General features: G+C 44.0%; 1 pseudogene; it reads right to left on the bottom strand.

The window, feature by feature from the left end:
* Positions 1–7,066: 7,066 nt before the first annotated feature.
* Positions 7,067–24,413, bottom strand: part of LOC115464458 — an 86,044-nt pseudogene continuing 68,697 nt past the window's right edge.

Here is a 24,413-nt window from a genome sequence, read left to right as displayed (position 1 = left end):
GAACTGCATGTTTTGAAGCTGTGGAGATTCCTGAACTGCTTTGCTTTTGGAACTGCATTATTAAAAACTACTTTTTCTAAACTGTTTGTTTTTGGAATTGCATTCTTGAAACCACTGGGATTATTTCCCTGGCGGATATTTCGGGAGCTGTGCTGGAATAGTACTGCTGATGTACCTCAGGTTGGAGGGTACACCTGGAGGATTAAAGGGAGTTGTACCTCAGTGGAATATCATATATAAAACTTGGGCCGGAGGCCAGAGTATTCCTGAGAGGAGCGGAGGGATCCTTCACAATACACACTAAAACACCTAGATGCGCTTATGCGCATTGAGGGGCCCTTTTACAAAGGTGCACTGAAAAATGGCCTGCGGTAGTGTAGACGCGTGTTATGGGCACACGCAAAATCATTTTTCAGCGCACCTGTAAAAAAAGCCTTTTTTAAATATTTTTGCTGAAAAAGGATGTGCGGCAAAATGAAAATTGCCACTCGTCCATTTTGGGTCTGAGACCTTACCACCAGCCATTGACCTAATGGCAAAGTCTTACACAGTAACCAGGTGGTAATGACCTTTGCACATCAAATGCCACTTGGCGCGCATCCAATATGCGCGTCTGAAAATAAAGATTATTTTTCGGACGTACAAATTGCACGCACCAAAAATGAAATTACCGCCAAAGCCATGCTGTAGCCGGGCGGTAACTCCATTTTGGCATGCATAGACGCTTACGCGGCTTAGTAAAAGGGCCCCTGAGCCTTTTAAAACAATGAATGAAAACAAGGCTTGAAAATTGCAAACAGACTACGCATCATGGAGTGAAGCAACATGTGCCAGTGGCATAAAACACAAAATACCTTCATAGAAAAAATGTACACTATGAGTGTGAAAACTAGTGAAAGTGACTGATAATGAACGCTGAAAACCATTTACAGGTCAATTGCATCTTACAAGTAGCACCAACATGTGCTGTGCACTCCGTTACCTAGTGTAGTATTTGTGAAAATCTCACAGATGTGGATATAAATGTGAATAGAACAAAACAAAATATAGTACAATATTAAAAAATGTGTGGGATATGCTAAGATGGTGATGAAATCAAACTGATGATGGATAAGGATAAATACTATGAACCATTAAATAAGTGCACATACCCAAAATGTAAACAGATACAGTGAGTCCAAAAGGAGAACATGAACATATGTTGTACATTACAAAACTTTAGTTCATGTTGTGAAATAATGGTCTATAAAAACATAAATTATATAAGCATATAAAAGGTCAAAGTACAGTGAACATTAACAAAAGTAAAATATAATAACAATAAAACTGGATAAGATATACTCCATGGGGGATTTAATAAAAATGGAACTATGCAAATAATATGTTAATAAGAATTGTTTGGCAAATTACAAACTTCAGTTAGAAAACCCTCTGTGCAGAAAATCATAATAATCAATAGAAAATATAAAAGGTCTCAATAAAAACAGACATAAATACGGCATAATAAAATGGACATGGTGACAAACAGTGACTACATAATTAAAAATACGTCATAGCAACTGGACATCATAAAATATAAAAGATATAAAGAATCACAATAAGAATGGACACATCATAAAAAGGAGCATCATAAAATGGACATGATAACAAACAGCAACTTCAGCTGCTTGTACCATACAAAGCTTATTTTCATTTCTATCTATCCCCCCCACAAAAATCCCCCTCCCCCCTCCCAACCTTTCCTCATACATTTTAGGCATCACTTTAAAACCCTTGTAGATGCCTACTCAGAAAGGAAGGAACAGCTGGCGCTACCCCGGGGTCTCATCACAAGAACACATTTCAAACTACCTCAGGTCCAAGGCTGGAGTGTGATTCAACATATTCAACTTCAACACCAACAGCAACTTTAGAGTTAGTAACATTCCCAGTTGTATAGCCTGTGCCTCGTCAAGTGATCTGCAAAGTGGATTGTTGGCATTGTAGCCTCTTCGGGCCTTTCCCCACCCGTTGCCATTTCGACGGGAGGGAGCGGGAGGTGGGCCTACCTCCTGGGCCTGTTTTGCGCCGGTCTTCCGATTCAGCCGCTTTCGGGCATATTGCTCTGGCTTCTGCAATTGACTTGATTTGGTGCATTTTTCCATCTTTGTAAAACACCAAGGCAAAAGGGTGCCTCCACCTGTATTGAATCTTGAGTTCTCTGAGGTGTCTCATAAAGGGTCTCAGGTCCCCTCTCCGTCTCAGCGTCGCCGCTGCCAGGTCTTGATAGATTTCAACAGTGTAAGAGTCTCATTTAAAGTCCTGGGTTTGCCGCGCCATTCTCAATATTTGTTCTTTTAGTTTATAACTAGTGAAGCAAGCAATGATGTCTTTGGGCTTATTGCCTCTTACCGGTCCCAGCGCCCGGTGTGCTCTACACAGTTGCACTGTCTCATATTCCATCACAGCTCCGTTCTTGGTGAACAGTTCTTGTACAATTTTTTGGACTACTTGCTCGCTATCTTGGTAGAGTGGTGTTTCGGGTAAACCTCAAAATCTCAAATTGCTACGGCGGCCTCGATTCTCTAGATCCTCTAATTTGTCAAATAGTTGTTGTTGGTCGCCCCGTATTTCAGCGATGTGCTGGTCCAGCGAATCCAGGGCCTCGCTGTGGGCCTCTACTTGCGCCCTCCGTATCCTCCAGCCGCACTCCCCAGCTCTCTGATTTCGCTTCGCAGATCTGTACCCAGCTTTGCCACCTCTGTTCGCAGCACTTTGAGGTCCGCGCTGATATTTTGCAGCCATATCTGCAGGCCTGGCTGCTCCTCCTCAGTTGGGTCTGCTACAGATCGCTGTTCCAACGGCGTCTCCTGTGTTTTAGGCTTCTCTGCATTCGTCAATTCTTTCGCTTTTCGTGCGTCCGCCATTTTGTTTTTTGGCGTTGTCGCACCTCCAGCGAATGCAAACCGTGAAAGATCAGCTACTGTCCGGCAATGACTCATGCGCTATTGTGGCACCGTCTCCCAGGTTAGTGTTACTGGCAAATTTAGCTCTCCAGCCTTGTTTTAAGTTGCGATTGTGGTCGTTTTCGCCGCGAGCCACCGGAGCTAGCAACTCAAGTGTCCATGTTGCTTGGTGATGTCACTTCCTCTGCTTGGTGACATCACTTCCTCCTCTTGGGGCTCATTCTGTGGGTGGACGCATCATGCAGAAAAGACTTGTTCCTGGTCTGGACCTGTAGGAGTGGACGATTGTGATGCAGCAGCTACCGGACTGCTAAGACCACCTCAGACCTTGTGCATAATGCTTCTGACCTCTTGCCTTACTTGTGGCATGCTCCACATGTGAAGAACTATTGGACTTTGGACTTATGCACTTATCACTTTGCACTAACAGGATTTTCTATTTGGACTTTGCATTCACATTTGCACCTTTGCCTTATGCCAATACCTCAATTTTATAATGAGTCTACTAAACATGTGTAGTTTGGATTGTTTTACCTTTTTACTAGTAGTATGTATTCGTTAACCAGTAGCCAGATAACAAATTGTAGTAGTCAGCAATTTAGGTTTCAGACCCTTCAGGCTTTTCGCTGCAAACGGGCCCCCCAGCTGATGAGACAAGGGTCTGAATTATGTAATTCCTGACCAGTGATGATGTAGTATTGTGACAAGGCTACATCCCCGATGTATAGAGTGAAGCAGCAGAACCATGAACTACATATCCCAGAATGCATTTCCAGTCCTAGCAGTGAGATCCCAGGGGATAGGCAAGCTGGCCATATACCATCTCTGACCACAAGAGGGAGGGTGAATGAAGGAGCCAGTTCCCAGGATCAGCAATCTGTATATCATGCTGCCCACCTGTAATAGGGAGGGGTGGGCTGAGAAGCAGGAGGAGGATTGGATGGAAGAGGGAATTAATCAGCCTGAGCAGGGGAAGAAAGCAGAACGGAATGGGAGCTTGAGAGCTGAGGAAGACAGCCCCTGAAGGTTTGGAACCTACATGGTTTTGGGAATTTATTTTGGTTTAAACCCTGCTTAAATAGAGAAGCCTGGTTTTCTTTTGGGGAAACCCTGAGTGGTGGGGGAATTACTACCCTGTTTTGAAACCTGATTATTGTGAGAACCTCTGAAGTTGGAAGGCTTGTTTATGAAGGAGGGCTGCCTGGTGGGAAGAGGGGTTCAGGAGGAGAGGAGCAGTGCAGACTGAAAATCCTTGGGCAAGACAGGTCCCTAAAGAACTGAAGCAGGCTGAAATACCTTGGGTGGAAGGAAGTCCCAAAAGTATTGAACCTCCTGAAAGTAAAGGCTGCTTGGTGATGAACACTGTCTTGAGGGGAAATCCTGCTTGTGGGACAAGTACTATTCGTTTGCTACTGATTGGGACCAAAAAAAGCAGGGATTTCCAAAGGACTATTGCATTCCCCTCCGGGAAGGGGGCAAAGTCTTTGTGTAATTGGTGATGTACTAAGCAAGGCAGAACAGCCCTGCCTGAGAAGCAGTCTCTATGCTGGAGGGAAGTTTTGTTTATGAATCTGGAAAATAAAGGAATGTTTTTGAAGTATTTCCTGGTGGCAGTTTTGTGAAGTTCTGGCTATTCAGGGGAGGCAGCTTCCTTCCCATACTGGAGCAGCGGGCCCGTTTACAGTATATATATATATATATATATATATAATATATATCTTTCTTATTTTACTTTTCTATAGCTTTCCTTTAGTAATGTACTAGATTAGTGTGTGTATTTCTTAATCATTGTGATGCAGTAACAATAATGACTTATACACTCTCCAATTAAAGTGCAAATAAAGAGTTCATTTACCCAATACGAATCTAAAAGAATCTGTAGTATTTTATTCTGTGAGCAGTCTGTGGTGATCAAGTGAGCAGGCTGCAATACCGCAGCAATACAAAGGGTTATAGATTTGATATACCGCCTCTCCATGGTCATGTTTATATACATTATATGCAGGCACTTTCTCTGTCCTTAGTAGGCTCATACAAGTTTTGTACCTGGGGCAATGGAAGGTTAAGTGACTTGTCCAGGGTCACAAAGATCCACAGTGTGAATTGAACCCAGTTAAAGGAAATAAAGAAATTCTGAATTTAATATTTCTGTGGCAGTGATTTCTTTTAACATATTTAACACAAATCTGTAAAATCTTTTTTTTTTTTTAATTTTATCTTTTTTATTTATTTATAATTATTTTACATTATTCATCAAGCATTACATCTTGATCAGAAAGGTACTTCATGAAGAAAAAAAAGAAACAAAAAACAAATACATCCTTAATTCACAATTGGAAATTACCAGATTTAAGTACTCTCAAGTCCTCAATTTTACGATCCAAGAATTACACATGTGGAATATAAAGAAATATAATATTAAGAATTATTAAACCTGGCTAAACAAAGAGTTCCTATTTCAATCATAGCTCTATTTATGTTAATATTTCCATAAAGTTCTCAAACTCTTCTAGCAACAAGAAATTCTGTAAGTTGTGAGGACTCATAAAAGACATACTTCACTGACTGGTTACAGATTACGCACTTACACGGGTAACGTAGGTAAAAGGTAGCACCCAGCTGAAGGACACCTGGTTTTAAAAGCAAAAATTGTCTACGTCTTCTTTGTGTTTCCTTAGAAACATCAGGAAATATACGTATTTTTAATCCCATAAATTCTTTACCTTTATTTTTAAAGAATTGTCTCAAAATCCAGGCTTTGTCTGGGGGAAAGGCAACTGTTGCCAGTAGTGTTGCTGGAGACACTAATTCAGCAGTTGGAGCCTCTAATGCTGCGGAAACATCTAACAGTTGATCCGAAGTATTTCCAGGCACTTTAGTTGGTAAATAATATACTTGAATTAAGGGAGGAAGAGAGTCCTCCGGCATCCCCAAAGAGTCTTTGAAATATTTTTTCAACAGTTCTCTAGGAGCAATCGTAATTGTCCTAGTGAAATTTAAAAATCTCAAGTTGTTAGCCCTTTGGGAGTTCTCCAGAGACTCAATCTTCCTTCTCATATTAATATAGTCTTTAATTAAAGTTGTTTGTGTCTCTTGTATATTTCCTCTAAGTTCCAGTTGATTTTTTATGTTTTTTTAATATATCTTTCCTTTCAATTTCCGCGGATACAACCGTTTCTTCTAGTTTCTTTACTCGGGATTCTAATACTTGAACTTGAGGACATATAGCTTTTCCTAAGTTAACTATCAAAAGCCATAGATTATCCAGGGTCACTTCTGGTGGTTTAACTTCTAAAAACGCAAGAGTGTTTAAAGTCTGTTGCCCTTCAGCAGAAGTACTTACAGGTTGCATTCCTGTTGGTCTAAGAGGAACTCCCGCAAACAAAGATATAGACTCCTGGGCTAAAGAAGGGGTAAAACTCCCTTCCACACTTTTATCCTCCGGCGAGATTATAGTATTCTCCTGTTGCTCCGCTGCTAAATCACTTCCGGATTGCAGAGGAGACGCCGCCATCGCCGAGGGAGAGACGCCCAGGGGTTGCGGGGGACGAGCACGCTGGTCGGGGCTTAGAGAGATGTCATGCACTAGCGGCGTCTCGGAGCTTCCACCTATTCCAGGCGTCGCAAGCGTGCTGTTCTCCGACTGCTGTTGAACTCCAGATCTCCGCAAAAAGGTATCTAATGTACCCGAAAGCTGAGTAGTAGATCGGCTTGGGGGAACAGCGGCTGCCGATTTACCTCTGCGTTTCGGCATAACGAAGAAAGAGAGCAAACAACTCAGAGCTAGTCAAGGAGTGCGGAAACCAGCGTCAGGTTCATTCCGCCATCTTGGATCGTTCCCTATCACTCTTAAATTTTATCTTTATTGAGTTTTAATTTTTACAAAGAGTAAACTTTGAACAGATATACCAACATATCCACACCAATATTCAGAAAAAATATTTAAATAGACACAATATACATTGTCCACTAAAGATAATATCTTATATTGGATTATAGTCCACAATATGGCTGATTGAAGCAAAAAATTATAAATGCCATTGGAAGATGGCTTATATACAAGAAAAATCAAGAAGAATAATCGAGTAGGGATTAACCCCTGTCTTACAAAATGAAACCTCTTGACCTATGACTGCTCTTCAATACTCTGCACATTAAGAAATTCTCGCAGCTGTTCAGGTTCATAGAAAATATATTTCTTTTCTTTGAAAAAAAGCAAACATTTACACGGAAATCTCAGCTGGAAAATTGCTTTTTTCTCCATGTTAATCCTGAGCCTAACTTTCCTCATTTCCAGGCTGCCACCGGCAGGATTCTCAGAGGAACTTCAGTGTCATAAGTACAGAAGAAAGGTCGGAGTTTCTCAGTGAAGGTGTGGGTGAAGGTGAAGAGATGAGATTATCATCTGCATTGTAAAATGAGACCGTTCCTGCCTCATAGTCCAGGAAAATTCCCACTATCTGGGGTGTCACACTCAGGCGGAGCCAGGTTGGAGGGGAGGTAAGAGCAGTGTAGTCACCCATAAGCCTCATTGCCCAGTATCCCTCCTCAGGTGATAGTGATCGTATGATCTTCCCCGTCTTCCTCACAGAGTCTTTACACACCCCCAATCTCCAGTCAGCCCCATCCCCCACTTCCACCTCCCAGTAATGACTCCCTGAGGTGAAGCCCTCACACCCCAGCACACAGGGATCAGTATCAAATCTCTCAGGATTGTACGGCAGGTTCTGTGTTGTGTCTCCACGTCTGACACTTCTCCAATCCTGAGACAGGATGAGACAGGGATGAGCAGTTTCAGGATCCAGAGTCACATTCACTGCAGGGAGGAGACATATTAATAAACATGAGCACACCCATCTCTAACCCTCATACAACCATAAATAAAGTACTCACTTATTCTATGACAGGAGCTCTGCTATTGCCTATTATTCACTGACTGTCTCAAAGATCTGACCGATCCTATTAAGCATCAATGTTTTCAGAGTTCCCCAATGGACTGAATTCATTCACACCACGTCTTAATGAGGTGATGAAAAGGAATCACTAATTGGATAATTCACTGACTGGTTTCCCATTTTTTTTTGTTACATTTGTACCCCGCCACTTATTCATGCCCTTATAGCAGGGGTTTTCAACCCAGTCCTCGGGGCACACCCAACCAGTCGGGATTTTCAGGATATCCCCATTGAATTTAACCCCGACTGGCTGGGTGTGCCCCGAGGGCTGGGTTGAAAACTTTTGCCTTATTGAACAGACGCTACACACCTACTTGTGCATTAATAGTACACTTACCCTAGTATTCTGTACACCAGGGGTCCTCAAATCCAGCCTTGGAGGTGCACAACCCAGCCTGTTTTCAGGATTACCACAATGAGATCAATGGAAACAGTGAATACAAATAGATCTCATATATATTCATTGGGGAACTCCTGAAACCAAGCTGGGTTGTGGACCTCGAGGACTGGATTTGAGACCCCCTGCTATATACTTAGGTGTGTAACTGGGCGCAGTTATAGAACTGATCTTATTTTTATTTATGCATTCTTGTATCCCACTGTTATCCAAAACAAGTTTTGGTTCAAAGTGGCTTAAAAATTACATTCTAATTAATAGTTACAGTATTGGTTTACAGTTCGGTTGAGACTTATAGTGATGGTTTATAATGTACAGTTTGCATTTTGGTTGGGACTTATATAAGGATAGTTTAAGATTAGTAACCGGAATGGACATCGATGGTTACATTATTTGTTGTAGAATTTTTTAAAGAAGTATGTTTCAGTTCTTTTTTAAATTGAAGATAGTTCGTGATGCTTCTTGTGATTTTTGGTATTGAATTCCACCATTTGGAGCCCAGGTAGTTAAATCTGGTCAAGTAAATAGATTTGTAAGTTATGTTTCTGCAGTTGGGTAGGTGAAGAAATAAGTAGCTTCTGGTTTCTGGGCTTGCATTTCTTGGGGATAGTTTCTGCCCAGTTTTCCATAAGGTCCATACCTGTTTTGACTTTGTCCATTATTTCTGTGATATTATCTCAGTCTTGCTCACTTTTGATTCAAGTCATTCCATAGCACTGAGTCAGCATTACTAGCCTTGGTGTCTGACGCCAAACGTTATACGGCCAAAGGTAAAGCTTTGATTTTGCTACAAGTTTGACTTAACAGCAGCATTCAATACGGAGTCCTTTTGTTTAAATTAAGCTCTATAGGCATTTTCTAGTCATGTCCTTCAATGGTTTAACAAATTTTTGGGCAAAAGAAAATATTCGGCTAAGATGAATGGCGATCTGTCTGCTTTCCTGGACTCATCCTTGTGGTGTTCCTCAGGATTCTCCTTTATCCCCTATTTTGTTAATATACATATATATGCCCACATGGATTTGGGTTTTCTTCACTAGATGTGCACTTATATTCTTATGCAGCTGATATGCTGCTTCTGGTCCTAGTCAGTGAGAGTTGGTCTGATTCTACATCTAAGGTTATTCAATGTATTGAGTTAGTATCAAACAGGAAGCTGCAGTAGAGAGGGCGGCACTTGGCAGGAGGAAGGCCACGAAGCTGGCCTTAGTGAATCACTGCTGGCTGGCTGCAGGAAAGTGTAAGTGTCAATGCTGTGTCTTCAGTAATATAAGTGAGGTAGCTTTTGTCAAACTTTGGGGTAGAAAGGGCAGGGAGCGGAGTATGTGAGTTCTGCCATGGCCCATTGAGGCATTTGGTAAGAATTCGGTACTAGAGACAGCAGGAAGATTTTGCAGAATGAGTGCACTTTTAAAATAGTAACTCCCTTTTTCATTGATGATTTATTTTAGTCATTTGGTTTTGATGTGTCTGTACTCAACTGTTAAAATGTTAAGTGGCTTGGGCTACTCGACTGAAGGATTAGCTGTGCGTTCATCAGTTTGCAAGCTCGTGTCGGACTCTGGGAGGCTTGTTCAGGCTTTCTGGCAGATGCTTATAGGTACACTGGCGTGAAGACAGTTGCGCTGTCACCCTCATTTCGGGTGCTAAGCAATAAAGAAATGGAAGAGGTTAAGCTTTCGCACTCAGCACGCTTTCTTCAAAGGGTAGGTAAAGGGAAGATTTTCCTGTCCACTGGATATTGTTATTTTGGGCTTATCTAGAAAGCCAGATGGTGACATCATTATTGGTACTATTGCTGAACCCTCCTTTGCTGAACATAGGTGTAGTCGGAGAGCAAAATGGGTTGGAATAAAAAGATGATGCGTTGCTGAGTAGGTTGACATGTAAATGCCGCTACATGCTAAAAGCAGTGACCTTTCACCTTCTGTCACTCTCTTGTTTGCGAATTGTATCGCTGAAATAATGTACATTCTGAGGGTTGGCTGGGACCGCTGTAGACATCTAAGAATGAGCTACGTACCTGGCTTTTGCTATCACTATTTGACATTTACAGCGTCTCGAGACAGGACAGAATAAGCAAAAATTGGCAATACTAGATTATTCTTCCACAGTATATACTTATGAAAGCAGATGCAGAGACAAGAAGGCACTCTATAATTTTGTAAACCACTCTGTCCTACTAGTTAGTAAAAGCAGTATATCAAATATTTCCAATATTCATAAACATATATAAATCATAACAACAATCCAGTGATAGACTGAAGGAGAAAAAAGTGGGATAAAGGGACACAGAACAGCGACAGATGGGTGATCAGAAGGTAATGAAGCAGCATAATTTTGTGGTTTATAATGTGATAGTTTCAAAGTATCTGATCATTTTAACATCAACAGTCTTTTGTTTCCTGGATTCTTTAAAAGTTCTCAAATAGTGTTCTGATGATAAAGGTCATTGATAGAGTGCTGTGATCCCAGAAGTGACCTGAAAGGTACAGAAATATTATCCATTTTTTTATTTTTTTGGTATTTAACTATAATTTTGGTACTAGGGAATCTGTGCTGTTCTCCTGTTTTCTCCGTCATCACTTTGATTTTCTTGCATCGCAGGGACGGGGACAGAGCTCGCGGGAACGGGGTGGGGATAGGGCAGGGATGGGGACAAACTTTGTCCCTGTGTCATTCTCTATTCTAAATCTCTTTTTGGTTCCTCTTCCAGCTGTGATAATCCCACTTTGGATTCCCTTCCTTTAGCTATTAGAATACAAATAAACTATCTGAGATTTCGAAAGCAATTGAAAACATATCTTTTTGGAAGATGTTACTAGTTATTAGGTATTTACATTGTGTTCTTACTAGGATAACTCTTAATTGTGCATCGTATTGAACCCTTATTTTAAGGGGAAATAGTGATTAATAAGAGCAATATTATATTAACATTGACATTATCTGGGCAAGAGCATCTTCTGCTGCTTAAGTCATTTTGAATATCGGGCAGAAAGTTCTTTTTAAAACGGTTACCTGCATATCCATAGCGTCTTCTCCACTCTGAAATCAAAGACAGAAAGAGAACTGTCAGGCTCAGAAAATATTTAGGCAACAGTTTAATATATCTGTGATTAAGAACTTACCAAGTTCTGCAGAAAGAGATTCTACAAAAATAAATAAAATGAATAAAATTTAGAGCTGCTGTTCTGTAGTTTGTTTTTTTTTTTTTAAATATATTTTCAAAAGCGTATTTTGTCAGAATACATGTTGAAAGTGATGTAACTAGGTAGGACAGGCTCCTGCCTGGTTAAATTGTGCTGACCAGACCATACCCAGCTATGCAAAAGCACTTAACATCATACTGCCACTAAAATCCGGGGAGGCCACTGCACACTATCTGGGAGCAGTTCTGGGATTTACCTGGTCAGTGGAGATATTCAGTCCACTAACCAATTAAATGCCTGGATAAAACTAGGACAGCAAAAGGCTGTCTTAGCTGGACAGTTATAATTATCTGGACACCTTCACTGCTTGCTAGATTGTTCAATACAGAGCAGACCCCATCATATACTGGCTACTTGTAATATGAATGTAACACAGTAATGTAATCTCTAAAAACCAAGGATGTAATTTTAGAACCACATAGATGGATATAAAATATGTGCACACTTCGGCATATTTTCAAAGGGAAGTTTGAACGTACTTCCACTTTGAAATTTATCTGAGGGAATTTAGCACTTCCATCTGCTCTTTTTGCATGTACAAATTTCCCAGGTTAATTTAAATGCATACTACTACTACAAATCATTTCTACAGCGCTACCAGTCGTACGTAGCACTTCACAATTGAACATGAAGAAAAGACAGTCCCTGCATATCTTTTAAATATAAGGATCCTTCTATCCTCCAGCTTCCATCCCCCCCCCTCCCCCCAGTCAGTCCTCCTCATCTGCAGCGGGTCACAGCAGAGAGAGCACTGAAAGCTGCCTCTGGCCAGCGGAGCATTTCCTCTGCTGTGTCCTCCCACCCATAGGAAGTTGCATCAGAGAGCTGGGATGTGGCAGAGGAAAGGCTCTGTCGGCCAGAGAGGCAGCTTTCAGTGCACTCTCTGCTGTGACCCGCTGCAGATGAGGAGGACCGGCTGGGGGGGGGGGGTGGATGGAAGCTGGAGCAATGCTGGACCCATGAGGCTGTCGTGGGGCAGCAGTGGAACAGGATAGAAGATATGCTGGGCCCGGGCATGGGAGGAGGGGATGGAGAGATGCCAAACTGGTTGGTGGGGGGGGGGGGGGGGGGGGGGACAGAGGGGAAGAGATGCTGGATTTGTGGAGGAGGGCTGAGAGAGAAGAAAGTATGAGTCCTGGAGCAAAGGGGAGGTGGCAGATGTTAGACTGAAAGGAGGGGGGAGCAGAAAGAAGAGATAGAGAGAGATTGGTCCAGTGAACAGAAGGGGAGAGACACTAGACCAACAGAGAATGGAGAAAGAGATGCCAGACCAGGGAATATCTGTGTGTGGTGGGGGGGAGGGGGGGGGGGTGCAAGAGGAAGTGAAAAGAGAAGCTGTACATGGGAGGGACAATGATATAGAAATGATACTGGCTGTGGAGGGAACATAGGGACAGGGACAGAGAGGGGCAATACTGGGGAAGGATACAGGGGAAGGATAGGGACACAGGGAAGGATAGGGACACAGAGGGGGATGCTGGACAAAGTAAGATAGAAAACACAGAAAGAGACACTGAATAGGGGGGGGGGGGGGGGTGTTAGGGACTGGGACACAGAGGGGAGATGCTGGAGCAGACAGATAGGGACACTCAGAAATACTTCCTCCTGTTTTAAAGTGCTACCTATTAGCTGCATGGCATGTCCCATAATCTTGGTAATATTGAAGGGTAAATAACCATTCTCCTATATACATTACATTAAGGGTTTCTATTCCACAATATCCTTCGCAGTTCCATGCGGATCACATAAATAAAAAAAGACACCAGAACAAACATTGGGAATTTACAAGGTAAAAGTTATAGCCCGACTAAGGATCATTTCACATATTTTTTAAACAAAAACATCTTAAGTTGTTTATGGAATAACTGAAAATGAGTTAAAGAGCACACAGTTGAAGGAAGAACATTCCATATTGACGCAACTTGATATGGAATTACAGCTGAAAACTGTTTTAGGGGTGTTTTACTAAAGGTTAGCTTGAGTTATCTGCAGCAGGTCCCATTTATTCTATGGGTCCTGCTACAGATAACCTCATACATACATAAGTGCATAAGTACATAAGTATTGCCACACTGGGACAGACTAAAGGTCCATCAAGCCCAGCATCCTCTTTCCAACAGTGGCCAATCCAGGTCACAAATACCTGGTAATATTCCGAAAAAGTCCAACACATTTTATGATGCTTATCCAGAAATAAGCAGTGCATTTCCCCCAAGTCCATCCAGACCTTTTTTAAACTCCGCTAAGCTAACCACCTTTACCATATTCTCTGGCAACGAATTCCAGAGTTTAATTACACATAGAGTGAAGAAAGATTTTCTCTGATTTGTATTAAATGTACTACTTTGTAGCTTCATTGCATGCCCCCTCGTCCTAGTATTTTTGAAAGAGTAAACAAATTATTCACGTCTACCCGTTCCACTCCATTCATTATTTATAGCTTGGAGAAAGATGGCTGAGGGGAGATATGATAGAGATCTCCCCTCAGCCATCTTTTCTCCAAGCTGAAGAGCTCTAGATGCTTCAGCTTTTCCTCATAGGGAAGTCGTCCCATCCCCTTTATCATTTTCATCGCCCTTCTCTGTACCTTTTCTAATTCCACTGCATCTTTCTTGAGGTGCAGTGACCAGAATTGAACACAATATTCGAGGTGCGGTCACACCATGGACTGATACAAAGGCATTATAACGACCTCAATTTTGTTTTCCATTCCTTTCCAAATAATACCTAACATTCTATTTGCTTTCTTAGCTGCCGCAGCACACTGAGCAGAGGGTTTCAAAGTATCATCAACAACGACGCCGAGATCCCTTTATTGGCTGGTGACTCCTAACGTGGAACCTTGCATTACGTAGCTATAGTTCAGGTTCCTCTTTCCCACATGCATCACTTTGCACTTGCTCACATTACACGTAATCTGCTATTTAGACGCCCAGCCTCGTAAGGTCCTCTTGTAATTTTTCACAATCCTCTTGCGATTTAACAACTTTGAATAACTTTGTGTTGTCAGCAAATTTAATTACCTCACGGGTTACTCCATCTCTACAGCATTAGTAAAAGTCCCCCTTAGGTACTTGACTTAACTGAGGGAATAACAAAGATATCTGCCCCCTCAAAAGTTGTCTGCTTAGTAAAGAAAAAAAATCCCACCCAATCTGCTCCATCATAATTTTATAGACCCCTATCATATCTTTTCTTCACCTTATCATGTGTGATGAAATACATTCACCATTCACTTGAACTTGTCCCAGATATTTCCTCCTACACCTTCCTATAGGGACATTGGTACTCACATGTATTGTAACAGCTGATTTCTCCACCAGTAACGACACATGAGGTCTACTACTCCCAAACCAGGCAGTCAAGTTACTGAAGTAGACTCTCATTAATCAACCATCCAGCTATCTACATGCCTAAGGAATCATTAGGAATTGGAACTGTTTCAGCCACAGTGAATAATTATTAAATTACTTACCAAATTCTTCAGAAAGCTTTGCTGTAACAAATTGAAAAGGGAAGAATTAGGGTACAAAAACAGATACATTGACATTGGGGATTCAGAAATTCTCAAGAATTTTTTCCCATGAATGAAATGCTTTAGCATGCATCTCAAGTCTTCTCGTCACAAATAATTTAGCATCTAGATCCTCTCTCCTGAATCTTCCTATGACATTGTTACAGGGCTGGCTGAGGGGCTGAACCGGGCCCAGGGCAGGGCGCCACTGCCACCCCCTATAGGATTACCATCGCCGCCGCCTCCCTCTAGGATCTCCACCCCCCCAGATCGCTGCTACCACAGCTCCTGCTGTAATTCCACATACTTTGGCTGGCAGGGGTCCACAGGCCCTGCCAGCAGAAGAAGCCTTCCTCCAGTGCTATTCTTCACTCCGACACATTGCCTGCCTTGCCCCTGCTGCTGCTTTTCCTCTCAAAACCGAGATGTGCAACGTGAGGGGAAAAGAACCACAGGGCAGGCAATGCGGCAGAGTGAAAAACAGCACTGGAGGAAGATTTCTTCTGCTGGCGGGGCCTGGGGATCCCCACCAGCCAAAAAGAAGGCCCCGAAGCCCTATGTCTCCCCAGCCTCTAAGAGGAGCCCAGTGCCAGAGTTTTCTCTCTACTGCTCCTATCGGGACATGATCACCGGGGTCCTGTCAGGAGCAGGAGAGAGAGAGAGAGAGGAAACCCCAGCATCAGGCCCCCCCCCCTTAGAGGCCGAGCCAGGGTAATTTTGCTGCCCCTGCCCCCCCTCTTGGAGGCCCTACATTGTTACCTATATATAGAATGTCAGTAGGCTCCTCCCCAGCACCACCCTAAAATCTTCTCAGTGTTGGTGTGAGTCTGCTACTTTTTACATTTAACAAGTTGCCGAGTGCTCCTCATACCCACCATCCACCCCAGCTATCTACATTTGTAATGATTGACTTAGGGACTGGAATAGTTTCAGCACAGTAAATAATAAAATTACTCCACCCATTATCGTAGAAAGCTTTACTACAAGAAACAAAAGAGTGAAGAATTAGTGAACAAAGACAGTGACATTAGTCCTGTAGAATAAACATCCCTAGGTTTGTGGGCCAACAATCTTCAATTAAATTAAGTGCCCATTTCAAACTTATTGTGTCCTATTGCCATTTTTTTTCATTCGCACCAAACTTTTATCTATTCCATTAAATTTCGGGGAGTTACTTTGCCCCCAGTCAGGTATGACATTCTGAACTCTTTTTGTATGGTTCTTTTCATTGATTTTGTTTCTAAATGATAAAGTAGTCCAGGAAAGCGAAAATAACGTAGCATCCTCTCCCTTGGGCCTGCCAAATTTGGTTTGTGTTCTTCTCTTAGAAACTTGTGTTTCTTTTTTTTGTTATATTGATTTCCTTATTCTCTACTAATAAGTGATTTTCATCTCCATTTGAGAATTGTACTTATAGAGATTATTGTTATTTACCTTGAATTATTTGTTTCTGTTCAAATTATTTTAGGTTAATTCTATACGGAGGGCATCTAGATTTAGGTGCTAGAAATGTGCTATTTCAAGACTATTTTCTAAAACCTTCAACATTTTTATTGATGACAAACAATATAAACATAAAGCCTCAAATATCAAAGTGTACCCAATAAAACAACAACAGAATACAGTCTGTCATCAAACGTTTAACAGTTTTATCCCCACCATGCCACTCCATTCTGATATAAACCATGGATACCCTCTAATATAATTCATATAAAAGCTCCCATTCCTCCCAACTTTCTAGTCCCACCCCCTAGTGAACAACCCCCCAATAACGTTCAACCACCCCTTTTTACCAGTACCAAGGGACCTCTAAAGATTCTGCGAGCCCGGATTCTTATGACTCTTGAAATCCTCCACCTTAAAGAAAATCCACCCCTTCTTCCACTCCTCCCAGCCCAAAGCACCAACCTTAACGCTGGTACATATGTAAAATATTAATTTACAAGTTACCTAAACAATAAATTATGCCCTCAAGGAGATAATATATCAAAATAGGCTTCCCACACCTTAAAAAAAATGAACTTTCCTCTTAAAAGAAACCCCGCATCCTTCGCCTCCCAGGTGGGCAATAAATGAACTGATTCCTCCAGTGCCAATAAGCCAGAGGCTCAGGTGAAGTCCAAGTCTGCAAGATACATTTCCCGTGCCACAAAGTCAGTTTACGAAACAATAAATGATCACTCTTGAATCTATTCCCTAATGGTCCAGACATATCCAGAAGCACTTGTTCCACTGATCCAACAATTTTACAATTAATAATTTCTTCAGGAAGTGCAGAATGGCTCAGGAAGTTTATTCCAGGCATATGGTGCAGCAAGATAAAAGGAACGGAGTCTGGAGTTAGCGGTGGAGGAGAAGGGTGCAGATAAGAGAGATTTACCCAGTGAACGGAGTTCCCGGGGAGGAATGTAGGGAGAGATGACAGTGGAGAGGTACTGAGTAGCTGCAGAGTGAATGCACTTATAAGTCAATAAGAGGAGTTTGAACTGTATGTGGAAACAGATAGGAAGCCAGTGAAGTGACTTGAGGAGAGGGCTAATATGAGCATCAGCATAACGACACTGGCGGAATATCAGTCATGCAGCAGAATTTTGAACAGATTGAAGAGGAGAGAGATGGCTAAGTGGGAGACCTGTGAGAAGCAAGTTGCAATAGTCTAAGCGAGAGGTGATAAGAGTGTGGATGAGGGTTCTGGTAGTGTGCTCAGAAAGGAAAGGGTGAATTTTGGTGATATAGAGAAAGAAATGACAGGTTTTAGCAGTCTGCTGAATATGTGCAGAGAAGGATAGGGAGGAGTCGAAGATGACCCCAAGGTTACGAGCTGATGAGACAGGAAGGCTGAGAGTGTTGTCCACAGAAATAGAGAATGGGGGAGGAGGAGAGGTTGGTTTAAGGAGAAAGATAAGAAGCTCAGTCTTGGTCATGTTAGTTTCAGATGGCGCTGAGACATTCAAGCAGCAATGTCAGACAGGTAGGCTGATACTTTGGCATGGATTTCAGCTGAGATTTCTGGTGTGGAGAGGTAGATCTGGGAGTCATCAGCATAAAGATGATACTGAAAACCATGGGATGAGATCAGAGTACCAATGGAAGAAGTATAGATGGAGAAATGAAGAGGTCCCAGGACAGATCCCTGAGGTACACCAACTGACAGTGGAATAGAAGTAGAGTAGGATCCACTAGAATATACACTAAAGGTACGCTTGGAGAGATAAGAAGAAAACCAGGAAAGAACAGAGCCCTGAAATCCAAGTGAGGACAGTGTATCAAGGAGTAGGCTGTGATCAACAGTGTCTAAAGCAGCAGATAGATTGAGAAGGATGAGGATAGAATAAAGACTTTTGGATCTGGCCAGGAACAGATCATTGGAGACTTTAGCAAGTGCTGTTTCTGTTGAATGAAGGGGGCGAAAGCCAGATTGAAGTGGATCAAGAATAGCTTGAGATGAAAGAAAGTCAAGGCAATGGTGGTGAACAGCACATTCAAGTATCTTGGATAGGAAATGGAGGAGGGAGATGGGGCGATAGTTGGAAGGACAGGTAGGGTCCAATGAAGGTTTTTTAAGGAGTGGTGTGACTACGGCATGTTTGAAGGCATCAGGAACAGTTGCAGTGGAAAGTGAAAGATTGAGGATATTACAGATAAAAGGGATGACAGTAGGAGAGATAGTGTTAAGTAGATGGGTGGGAATAGGATCAAAAGAACAGGTAGTTAGTTTCGAGGAGGAAAGAAGATGTGTAGTTTCCGCTTCAGTGATTTCAGAAGAGGAAGATAATGAGGCAGGAGTTGGAGGGTTGAGAGAATGGACTAAGGGAAGGAGAGGTGGAGGTGACCTGGTTGAGTATTCAAGTTTAATCTTGTGGACCTTATCATGAAAGTACTCAGCCAGAGTCTGGGGGGAAAGTGAAGGGGGAGTTGGAGGTGAAGGCACCTTGAGGAGAGAGAGCAGTGTGGCAAACAGACGTCGAGGATTTGAGCCAAGAGAATTTGTCAACTGGATGTAATAGTCCTGTTTGGCAAGTAAAAGAGCAGACTGGAAGGAGGTCAGCAAGAATTTGAAGTGTATGAAGTCAGCATGGGCACGGGATTTCAGCCAAAGGCATTTGGCAGAGCGGGCACAGGAATGTAGGTAGCGGATTCTAGAGGTCAGCCAAGGCTGGGGTTTGGTACGTTTTATAGAATGGGGAATGAGAGGAGCGAGTGTATTCAGAGCAGAGGAGAGAATAGTATTATAGGAAGAGACAGCCTCTTTGACAGATTTGGATAACATAGAGGTAGAGAAGTGATTTGAAACACTGGAGGACAGAGTAGAAGGGTCAATAGCCTGAAGATTCCTAAATGTATTGGTTAAGATTGGACGGGACTGGGAGGAAGGTGTTTAAGTGTGAAAGTTATCAGATGATGGTCTGAGAGGGGAAGAGTTGAGGCACAGAAACTGGAGAGTGAGCAGTTTGAGAAGAGGATAAGATCAAGATAGTGGCCATTCTGGTGAGTGGGGGCAGTGAAGCACAGTTGAAGATTGAAAGAGGATGTTAAAGCAAGCAACTGAGAAGGATAAGAGTCAAAGGGATCATTAGCATGGATGTTAAAATCCCCAAGAATGAGGGAAGGAGATGAAGGTTCAAGAAAGAAGGAAACCCAGGCATCAAAGTCAGTGAGAAAGGAAGAAAGGGACTTATCAGGGGGTCGATAAATGACTGCTACTCAGAGAGGCAGAGGAGCAAATAGGCAGATGGAGTGGACTTCGAAGGAAGAAAAACAGTGAGACTGAGGTGGAAGAAGAGGTTGAAATCTACAAGAGGGTGAAAGTAGTAGCCCGATACCACCTCCGCGGCCAACCGGGCAAGGAGTATGGGAGAAAAGATAACCTCCATGGCATAGGGCCGCGACTGAAGAAGAGTCTTCAGGGTAGAGCCAAGTTTCAGTTAGGGCAAGCAGATGGAGAGCACGAGAGATAAAGAGGTCATGGATGTAGGAACGTTTGTTACAGACAGAGCGGGCATTCCACAGAGCGCAAGAGAAAGGCAGGGAAGAAGGAGGGAGAAGTGGAACAGAAATTAGATTGGAGATATCACGGTGTGACCTGCACAAATAGGATGAGAGCTGATGTGGAGGACCAGGATTGGGATTAATGTCCCCAGCGGAGAGCAGGAGAAGGTGCAAGAGAGTACTGAGAAGAGTAGGAGAGCTGTGACGACAGCGACAAAGGTGAGATGTACTCAGATAGAAAGGAGATGGATGAATGGAAGGAAGGAAATGTTGAAGGTTGAGAGCTGAGAAAAAGAAGAGGAAAAAGAGATAGTGAGATGATGAATACAGAGGGTGGACAATGTGTTCCTGCAGTGTACAGTGGTTTCAGATGGAGAAACAGATTAGGAAGGGACAGTACCAAGAAGAGAAAGTGTACTACTACTTAACATTTCTAAAGCGCTACTAGGGTTACAAATTAACATAGAGGGATGGTCCCTGCTCAAAGAGCTTACAATCTAAGAGACAAGTGAATGGTCAGTCCGATAGGGGCGGTCAAATTGGGGCAGTCTGGATTTACTGAACGGTAAGAGTTAGGTGCCGAATGCAGCATTGAAGAGGTGGGTTTTAAGCAAAGACTTGAAGATTGGCAGGGAGGGGGCTTGGCGTAAGGGCTCAGGAAGGTTGTTCCAAGCATAGGGTGAGGCGAGGCAGAATGAGCGGAGCCTGGAGTTGGCGTTGGTGGAGAAGGTACAGAGAGGAGGGATTTGTCCTGTGAACGGAGGTTACGTGCGGGAACGTAAGGGGAGATGAGGGTAGAAAGGTAGTGAGGGGCAGCAGACTGAGTGCATTTGTAGGTAAGAAGGAGAAGCTTGAATTGAATGCGGTATCTGATTGGAAGCCAGTGAAGTGACCTGAGGAGAGGGGTGATATGAGTATATCGGTTCTGGCGGAATATGAGACGTGCAGCAGAGTTCTGAACAGATTGAAGGGGGGATAGATGGCTAAGTGGGGAGGCCGGCAGTAGTCAAGGCGAGAGGTAATGAGAGCGTGGACGAGAGTGCGGGTGGTGTGTTCTGAGAGGAAAGGGCGAATTTTGCTGATGTTAAAGAGGAAGAAGCGACAGGTCTTGGCTATCTGCTGGATATGCGCAGAGAAGGAGAGGGAGGAGTCAAAGATGACTCCGAGGTTGCGGGCAGATGAGACGGGGAGGATGAGGGGTGTTATCAACTGAGATAGAAAGTGGAGGAAGAGGAGACATGGGTTTTGGTGGAAAGACGATGAGCTCGGTCTTGGACATGTTCAGTTTCAGGTGGCGGTTGGACATCCAGGCAGCAATGTCGGATAAGCAGGCTGATACCTTTGCCTGGGTCTCTGCGGTGATGTCTGGTGTGGAGAGATATAGCTGGGTGTCATCAGCATAGAGATGATACTGGAAACCATGAGATGAGATCAGGGAGCCCAGGGAAGAGGTGTAGATTGAGAAGAGAAGGGGTCCAAGGACAGATCCCTGGGGAACACCAATAGATAGGGGGATAGGGGTGGAGAAGATCCATGAGAGTGAACTCTGAAGGTGCGGTGGGAGAGATAGGAGGAGAACCAGGAGAGGACAGAGCCCTGGAACCCAAATGAGGACAGTGTGGCAAGAAGTAAGTCATGATTGACAGTGTCAAAAGCGGCGGATAGATCAAGGAGGATGAGGATGGAGTAGTGGCCTCTGGATTTGGCAAGGAACAGGTCATTACAGACTTTAGAGAGTGCTGTTTGTGTCGAGTGAAGAGGGCGACAGCCGGATTGAAGTGGATCGAGGATGGCATGAGAGGAGAGAAAATCAAGGCAGCGGCTGTGGAACGGCACGCTCAAGTATTTTGGAGAGGAAGGGTAGGAGGGAGATGGGGCGGTAGTTGGAGGGACAGGTAGGGTCAAGTGATGGTTTTTTGAGGAGAGGTGTGACTACGGCGTGCTTGAAGGTGTCGGGGACAGTTGCAGTGGAGAGAGAGAGGTTGAGGATATGACAGATGGAGGGGGTGACAGTATGAGAGATGATGTAAGTAAGTTGGTGGGGATGGGATCAGAAGAGCAGGTGGTGCATTTCGAGGAGGAAAGAAGGCGAGTGGTTTCCTCCTCGTGATGACAGGAAAGGAGGAGAAAAAGGCCTGGGTTGGTTGGTTGAGGGAGAGGGTTGAAGGGTGAAGAAGAGGATGGCTTGATAGTGAACTCAAGGTTGATCTTTTGCACCTTGTCGCGGAAGTAATCAGCAGCGATTGAGGAGAGAGCGAGGGGTGGGGGTGGGAGCGGAGGGCACTTTGAGGAGGGAGTAAGGGTGGAGAAGAACGACGGGGGTTGGAAGGCTGTGAGAGAATGGTTCATTGGGTGTAATAGTCCTGTTTGGCAAGGAATCGGGAAAGAGTAGAAGGAGGATAGCATAAATTTGTAGTGAATGGAAGTCTGAATGGGTGCGATATTTTCCTCCAGAGGCGTTCAGCAGATTCGGGCGCAGGAGCGAAGGTAATGGATACAAGGGGTCAGCCAGGGCTGGGGATTAGTACGCTTTGTGGGACTGGAGGTGGATGGTGTGAGGGTGTCCAGAGCAGAGGAGAGAGTGGCATTGTAAGTGGAGACAGCCTTGTCGACAGACTCGGAGAACTGATGGAGGGTGAGGAGGATTAGAAATATTGAAGATAGGGTGGGAGGGTCAATAGCCTGGAGATTCCTGGAGGTAGTGTTAAAGTTGGACGGGCTGAGGGGGGGGGGGGTGAAGATAGGTGTGAAGGTGATTAGGTATGATCGGAGAAAGAAGAGCTGAAACGTGGAAATTGGAGGGAGAGCCGGAAGAGATGGCTAGGGCTATTCAGCTTGAGAAGAGACGGCTGAGGGGAGACATGATAGAGGTATCTAAACTAATGAGTGGAGTGGAACAGGTGGATGTGAAGCGTCTGTTCACGCTTTCAAAAATACTAGGACTAGGGGGCATGCAATGAAACTACAGTGTAGTAAATTTAAAACAAATCGGAGAAAACTTTTCTTCACCAACGTTAATTAAAACTCTTGGAATTTGTTGCCGGAGAAAGTGGTGAAGGCGGTTAGCGTTAGCAGAGTTTAAAAGGGGGTGGACAGTTTCCTAAAGGACAAGTCCAAAAACCCGCTACTAAATGGACCTGGGAAAATCCACAATTCCAGGAATAACAATGTATAGAATGTTGTACGTTGGGAAGCTTGCCAGGTGCCCTTGGCCTGGATTGGCCGATGTTGTGGACAGGATGCTGGGCTCGATGGACCCTTGGTCTTTTCCCAGTATGGCATTACTTGGCCGGATTGGCCGCTGTTGTGGACAGGATGCTGGGCTCGATGGACCCTTGGTCTTTTCCCAGTATGGCATTACTTATGTACTTATGTACTTATGTAGGAGAGGACGAGTCAAGACAATGGCCGTTTCGGTGAGTAGGGGGTGGTGAAGCAAAGCTGGAGGTTGAAGGATGATGTTAGAGTGAGGAACTGAGAAAGCGTGAGGGTCAGACTGGTCATCAACATGTATGTTAAGTCTCCGAGAATGAGGGACGGAGATGAGGGTTCAAGAAAGACGGAAAGCCAGGCATCGAAGTCGGTGAGGAAGGAGAGAGGGATTTATTAGGGGGGGCGGTAAATGACTGCCACTCTGAGTGGTAATGGGCAGAATAGCCGGATGGAGTGAGCTTCAAAGGATGAAAAAGCAGTGAGACTGCGGTAGGAGGAGGGGTTGGAAACTACAGGATGGCGAGAGTTAGTAGCCCGACGCCTCCACCAGGGCCAGCTGTGCGGGGGAGTGTGGAGAGAGATAACCTCCATGACAAGGGCCACTGACTGAGCAGAGTCGTCAGGGAGAGCCAGGTTTCATTAGGGTCGAGCAGTTGAAGGGAATGAGAGATGAAGAGATCGTGGGTGAAAGGCAGTTTGGTTGCAGACCGAGGTGGGGCATTCCACAAGGCACATGAGAAGGAGAGAAAGAGGGGGGGAGAGGGGTAATAGAAAGCGAGATTGGAGACTCACGGAATCGTTTTGCATGGATAGGAGGAGGAAGTGAGGGTGGGCCTGGATTAGGATTAATTCTCCCGCGGATAGCAGGGAGGAGTAGCAAGAGAGTGCGGAGGAGGGGGGGGGAGGTTGTGCGACGAAGGCGACGAAGACGGGGTGCCTTAGGAGGAATGGTGATGGGTTAATGGCAGGAAGGAGGTGTTGAAGCCATTTGGTCGTGGGAGGAGCCAGCATTTCTAAGTGCTCTGGTCCCCCTGACATGCCAGGATACCAACCGGGCACCCTAAGGGGGCACTGTAGTGGACTTCAGAAATTGCTCCCAGGTACGTAGCTCCCTTACCTTGTATGCTGAGCCCCCCCAACCCCACAACTGTACACCACTACCATAGCCCTTATGGGTAAAGGGGGGCACCT

This window comes from Microcaecilia unicolor, chromosome 3 (assembly GCF_901765095.1).
Source record: "Microcaecilia unicolor chromosome 3, aMicUni1.1, whole genome shotgun sequence".
Lineage (NCBI taxonomy): Eukaryota > Metazoa > Chordata > Amphibia > Gymnophiona > Siphonopidae > Microcaecilia > Microcaecilia unicolor.
This window is presented reverse-complemented; position numbering and strand designations above follow the sequence as displayed.